This window comes from Pocillopora verrucosa, chromosome 1 (assembly GCF_036669915.1).
Source record: "Pocillopora verrucosa isolate sample1 chromosome 1, ASM3666991v2, whole genome shotgun sequence".
Lineage (NCBI taxonomy): Eukaryota > Metazoa > Cnidaria > Anthozoa > Scleractinia > Pocilloporidae > Pocillopora > Pocillopora verrucosa.
The window spans coordinates 36,446,844-36,454,366 of NC_089312.1; positions in this window are offsets into that span (position 1 = coordinate 36,446,844).

Genomic DNA, 7,523 nt, shown 5'->3' on the forward strand with positions numbered 1-7,523 from the left:
CTGTCCAGTCCAGTCCAGTCCAGTCCAGTCCAGTCCATAGTGCAGTGTATTTCAATCTGGAGTGCAATGTCGTGCGCAATGCACTCCGGTTGAGTCAAATGAAGTACAACCTAAAGCAGTGCGGTGCTGTCCATTACAGTAAAGTGCCATTCAGAAAAGGCCACATTCAGGTCCCAGTCAGCGCAGTCTGGTCCAGTCACAGCAGCCCAATGAAGTGTTTACAAATGCTGTCGTGGAGAGCTTTTTCTAAATGATAGCTTCATAAAACTACATCTAATAACTTAAAATACACCAACAAAATTGATAAATAAAAAATTGAAATAATCTTAATTACTAATAACAGTGATCACTTTTCCACTAAATTCCTCAGAAGATAAAGAAATAAATAATAAGTAGGAAGATAAAAAAATAGGTAAATGAATAAATAAATCAATAGAAAATAATATATTATGGTATGATTTATGTATGTATGATTTTTAATGCAGAATATTAAAACGAAATGGAACGTTTTAAAAGTTTTCCAGGTATTTTTTCTCCCGAGCCCTAGTTTCACCGAGAAATCGGCTGATCTTTGGACACAAGCAATCAAAGGGTCTCCAGTGATTTGTGGCTGAATTTGTAACGCTGGGATATCAGTAGAGCAATAGTGGAGTGCTTCATTAGAAGATGATCTTAAGAACAATCTAAGCTACAGCTGCGGGAAGAATCCAAAGCGAGGGCATAACCACAGGTACGGTAAAATCTCTGACTAATGGCAAAGCCAGTCAAAGCAGATTGTCTTCCTCGGAAAAAAGCACTCATGAACGGTGATAGAGCATAGCCCTTACATTAGTGTTAACTTGAAAAGAGAACAGGTGCTCTTATCACCTTCAAACTCGCGAAAGGGGCATCTTATAATAATTTCCATGGCAAGAGAATATCATTACACGTGCATCAAAGAACTATACAGTAGGGTGTAGTATAGTATAGTATAGTATAGCAAAGTTTAGCATAGTTTGGTACACTATAGTATAGTAGTTGATGTTGCCTCAAGTAAGACAGAAAGAATAATCAAAGTGCTCTGTGAGCAAACTCGTGAATTGACAATTGATTTTTTAGACTATGTTTAATGTTATCTGGTTTGGGGAATTTTGTGGTTGATTGTCATATCTAGAGTACGAGCAGTAGTTCAGTGTTCGCTAATGTAGCAAAGAAACAAAGTAACGTTGGGATAAGAAGGCATTACAATTGAAATGATCATGCTAGTACATATGACAAGGTGGATGATGTCATGTGTTTTAAACGTCTGTCATTTTTGTTTCTGGTTCAAAAGAAAAGGTTGGAAGTAAATGTGGGTGTTAAGTGAAATTTACTGTCTTTCGTTGTAAATATTAGAAAATCAAGGCAATACTGTCTTAATGAAAACATTAACGATTCCCTCTTTATCAAATGAGACAAAAGGGAACGAGTTTTGAGTGATACAAATGAGCCAAGCCTGCCACCGTCATTTTGGATCTCAGCCTGGGTAGATTTAAGTCACGTGCTAGGCAACGTATAATCAATAACAAGATAGAATTTCATTTCAGGCCTATTTATCTATTTTGTGGTGTGTAACTTTCGCATTTTAGTACGTTGTATGTATGTTGAATCTTCAAATTGTCTTGAAACTGAAAAGAAAATTGTTCTTTAAAAATTCACTGAAAATCGGTAGCTCAAATTGTTTGTTTAGGTGTTATTTGATTTTCGTGTTAACTTGTTATTTCGTCAGTCGCCGGCACTTCTGTTGCTTCACACAGGAAAAACACACGCGACGAAACGTAATGATTAATTTTGTCCTAAATCTCACGCCATAACAGAAAAAGCTTTTGAACATCTGTAAACTCGGAGCGCTTCGCAGTAAGTGACATTTTCAATGAATCTCCGGATTGTTTTCAAGTTCAAGGATTGTAAATTACAATTTTATGAAAAACGAAGGTTGTTCTGTTATTTCAGTGTGAATCCTTGCATGCCTGCCAGTCGCTGGCGCCGCTTGTTGAAACTAAAACGAAAAAAAAAACTCTTTTAAGATTATCATTGGCTTCTTTTTCACCCCACCACTATTCTTAGCAACAAAGGTCGCCATTTCGTCTGTTTATTGCTCGCCAAAAACTATCAAATGCACTCAAAAGCCTAAAATCTAAAAAAAGTTTACAGGAATCGACCAATCGAGCGAGCGAGCGAGCGAGCGAATGGCATTCCCCACATCGTATCTATAACTCGCTCTTGCGCATGCGCGCAATTCACGAGTTAAAAAAGGGATTCGGAAGCTTAAAACATTTAAAAATTTTTGCAGCTCAAGATAAGGCGGTTTTCGGGAGGTGTGCATCAGTGAGTTAGTACGTAAAGAAATATTGTAATGTTCTGATACTAACCTGAGTAAAATCGGTTGATTCGCTAATAGGATAACCCTGATGCGTTAGACGGAGCAGCTGGAGAAGAACTTAATATCCGTAAGCTAACCCTAAAAAGAGGTAAGGCCAGCATGTTTTGATTGCAACCAGTTTTGTTAGATTTTTTTTCAAAAGGACCTCGTAACTCACTCCCGATCACTTCGTGAAGAGGTAGGGCATCAGACACCTCAAAGGTAACGTAGAAACATTTGTAAGAATTATTCTCTATCTAAAATTTTCTGTTTACAGAATTTGTGAGTTGGCTTCCCGACTCATTGCTTTGGTGTCAATTTTTAATAATTTCCAAGGTGACATGTTTAATATTTATATCCTTTCTTGTATTCTGAAAGTTTTCTGTTATCAGAGATGAAAAACCATCGGTGGGAAGTGCTTTTAAACAAGGCCCACTTATCCAGCAACAACACACATGACGATTCAGTGTAAGTATTAAGTCAGGGGACAATTAAAGGACAACTTACATGATTTCCATTGTTGTATTTCATATACTCGAAACACATTGTCTCAAATATATGCGACTAGCACTAGCTAAAAAAAAACTATGATTTAGTCGATCTTTTCTAAATCCTTAGTATATTATCAGTCTTTATCAGCAGTCTTTTGCATTCAAGTGTAGTACCATTAACTCCATTGCAATCTAGGCGACCCAGAACAGCCTTTCCAAGTTAAGTCCAATGCTATGCAAGCTATCCTGTATGGTGAATTCCGGTTCAATCCAAGACAGTGCAGTGTAATGCAGTCTGGTGAAGTCAAGCACAGTCTACAGCAATCCAGTGCAGTGAAGTGTATCGCTGTCTGGCCAGTGTAGTCCTATCCCGCTCACTCCAGTCCATTCCCATCTACTCAAGTCAAGTCTCATCCATGCAAGTACATTGCAGTGTATTTCCATCCAGAACAACCCAAGTCAATATAAGCCAACTGCAACAATGCAGTGCAGTGCTGTCCAGTCCAGGCCCGCCAACTGAGGTACAGTGCAGTGTATTTCAATCTGGAGCACAATGTCGAGCGTAATGCATTCCAGCTGAGACTAGTAAAGTACAACCTAGGGCAGTGCGGTGCCATCCATTAGAGTAAAGCTCCATTCAGTAAAGGCCCCAGTCGAGTCAGATTCAGTGAAGTTCAGTGCAGTCCGGTCCAGTCACATCAGCCCAACGAAGTGTCTACAAATACCGTCGCTAAGAGCCTTTTCTAAATGATAGCTTAAAAAAAGGATACCTAATAACTTAAAATACACCAAAATTTTGATGAATAAAAAGTTGAAATAAAGTAATGAAATAAATCTTAATAACAAATGACAGTTATCATTTCTGAACTAAATCCCTAAGAAGATAAAGAAATGATGAATAAGTAGGAAGATGAATAAATATGTAAATAAATGGATAAATAAATAAAAGATCAATAAATGTAATATTTTTGTATGATTTATGTATTTATGATTTTTAATGCATATTATTAAAAGAAATGCAATGTTTTAAAAGTTTTCCAGGTATTTTTTTCTCCCAAGACCTAGTTTTACTTCGACATCAGTTGATCTTTGGAAGGACACAAGCAACCACGGGGTCGCCAGTGATTCGTGGCTGAATTTCTTACACTGGGATATCAGTAGAGCAGTACTGGGGTGCTTCATGAGAAGATGATCACAACAACAAGCTAAGCTACAGCTGCAAGAAGAATCCAAAGCAAGGACATAACCACAGGTACGATAAAATTTCTGAGTAATGGAAGTAGAAGCTATTCAAGGCAGATTGTCTTCCTATTGAAAAGACAGTGATGAACGGGTGACAGAGCATAGCCCTTGCATTAATCTTAAACTGAAAAGAGAAAGAGTGTTCTAATCGCTTCCAAACTCAAGAATATGACATCTTATAATAGTTTTTATGGCAAAATAAGTGAAATTATTACACATGCATCTAAGTACCATACAGCAGTGTATAGGATAGTATAGTATAGCGTAGTATGGTACTGTACACTATGGTATAGTGTAGTATAGGAGTTAATATTGTCTCAAGTTAGATAGAAAGAATAAAAGTGATTTGGGAACTTAAAACATTTAAAAATTATTGCAGCTCAAGATATCCTCATTTTCGGATGCTGTGCATCACTGAGAAGATATGTAAAGAAATACTTAAATGTTACGATACTAACCTGTGTAAGATGGGCTCGTTCGCTGTTAGGAAAACCCTGATGTGTCGCACTGATCAGTTGAAGAAAAACTTGATATCTATAAGCTCTACATATCATCTAAGAGGTAAGGCGGGCATGTTTTAACTGCAACAATTTTTGTTAGATTTTTTTTTCAGCATGACCTCGTTACTCACTCTGGATCACATCATGGCAGAGTAGGGCATATGGCTGATAGTGAAAGATAAGTTGGTGTGTTTATTACTTTTACAACTAGACAATAGATAGAAACTACAACCTTAAACTAAATAATTTAAAAAATTCTAATTAAAAAAAACGAGTTGAAAAAGAGGGACTTTTCAAACTTGCCCTTTATTTGGCAAACTACAAATATGTGGTACCATTCTGGATACAAGCTGGCAACCAGATGTTTCTTGTTCACATAATAGATTGGTTTAATTTGCAATCAGTAAAGTAATTCATATCTTTTTTCAATTGCATCAAACATAATCAAAGCCTGTATTAAGCAAACGAAGTTGAGAAACCATTTAAACTAGAAGTAGAAATTGACATGCCCTAAAATAGCATTACACTCTTATTTAATTACAAATACGTTTAAAGGAGAACGAAACTAAATAATAATGATAATAAAAACACGCCAGCACCAGTTATTATGTACATAGTTACTAATTCAATCTTTAGTGCAATTCGATTCGATATTAGCAACTACAATTTACTTTTGTATTGAAACCTTGAATGAACCTAACTTAATATCGCTCCCTTTTATCTACATACAGTGTCAAACGTGAAGAGGACTACAAATCAGGAAAGAGGCAGAAGAATATACATCCTGAGAAGCGGCAACAGCCAGAACAATCTTAAGAATTTTCTTTTCCAAATCGCTATGATAAGCGACGTATTTAAAAATTACTAACGCGTATATCTGAGAGAAAGCCTTTTGAAAACCCTTTGTTTATGAGATAGAAAAACCATAAGAACTTCGAAAAGTTTTCCTGAATTGAATAATTTTAAAGGCAGACTTATACCAGTACAAAATGTAACAATTATCTTAATAAAAAAACCAATCCTTCAACTGCCAGCCAACGATAAGCATGTAATTCAATTGCCACACAGTTAGTAATGGCAAAGTAAAAGATTCCTTGCTTATATTTTTGTATGCAAATCTTCGTTGTATTCTAATAAAGCTACCGTTATGGTTTATATATAGAATTTGTTATGGTTTATATGTAGAATAAGTGAGTGTAAAATATAAGTGTGAAACATCAAGCAATAAAAGTTTGATTAAATATTTTATATGACAGCAAGAAAGCCGACTACCACCTTGACTTGATTAGGAATTAAACCCAACCCCAATCCCAAACCGTAAACAAATTAAAAACAATTTTGCCAAACTTCATTCGCCATATTGAAAAGAAAGAAATCCTTATTAAGAAAAGGAGCGCATTATAGTCTAAATCAAAGGTTTTACCCAGACAGACGGTAAAGTTTATTATTTCGTAAAACTCATTTCAAATTAATAGTTCCAGTAAAAAAATCCACCTTAGCCTACAAATTTCCCAACCATAGGGTAAGGGTTCTTATTTCAGAAAATCCACTCAATCTTATTTATCTCGAAAAGAACCGTTGAAGCTTAGATATTTCCCACCGAGGCAGCTAAGGTCATATTTCAGTCGAGTTAATTTCAAATTAATGGTTCTAGTAAAAAAAATCAACCCTATCCTAGATATTTCCCAGCAGAACGGTTAAGGTTATTATTTCGAAAAACTAACCCTAAGCATATTTATCTCCAAAAGGGCAGTTATAGCTCAAATATTTCCCAGAGAGCAGCTAAGATTACATTTTGGTAGAGTTAATTTCAAATTAATGGTTCCAGTAAAAAAAAATAAACCCTATCCTAGATGTTTCCCAGATAAACGGTTAGGGTTTTTATTTCGAAACCCTAACACTAAGCAGAGATATCTCCAAAGAAGCAGTTAAAGCTCAGATTTTTCCAAGCAAGGCAAGTAAAGTTAATATTTAAAAACATTTATAAAAAACTAATATTCCTTGTGAAAAATTCAAGTAAAAAAATCAATATTTATCAAAAAAATCAGTAAGGGTTGCTATTAACAACAATCTACCCTAGCGTAAAAAGTTCCAGAAAAGACATTAAAGGTTATTACTTCCAGAGAAAAACCCTGGTATAAAAAAAAGAAACTAACCCCAACCCTACCCTTAGCAATACCCTAACCGCCAAAAAACTCTAAACCCTAAAAAAACCCTAAAACCTAAGAAGCGGAAAAAATCACTAAAAGCCCTAAGTGCAAAACCACTCTAAACCCTCAAAAACCTAAACCCTACACAATCGTAACTAACCCTAAGATATACCCTAACCGGAAAAAACCTCTAGAAACTGAAAAACCATCAACCCTACAAAACCGTAAGAAAACCTAGCCAACCCTAGGCGCGAAACAACTCTAAACTTAAAAAAACCTCAATCCTAAAAAACCGTAACTAACCCTAAGATATACCCTAACCGGAAAAAACCTCTAAAAACTGAAAAACCATCAACTCTACAAAACCGTAAGCAAACCTAGCCAACCCTAGGCGCGAAACAACTCTTAACTTAAAAAAACCTCAATCCTACAAAACTGTAACTAACCCTAAGATATACCCTAACCGGAAAAGACCTCAAAACGCTGAAAAACCCTAAACCCTACCCAATCGTAAGCAAAACTAGCAAACCCTAGGCGCAAAAAAACTCTTTACACTAAAAAACCTCAACCCTAAAAAACCGTAACTAACCCTAACATATACCCTTACCGGAAGAGACCTCTAAACACTAAAAAACCCTAAACCCTTCTAAACCTTAACTAAATCAATCCAACCCAAGACGCAAATGTACTATAAACCCTAAAAAACCTGAATCTTACACAACCGTAACTAACCCTAACCCTAAAAAACCTAACCCTAACC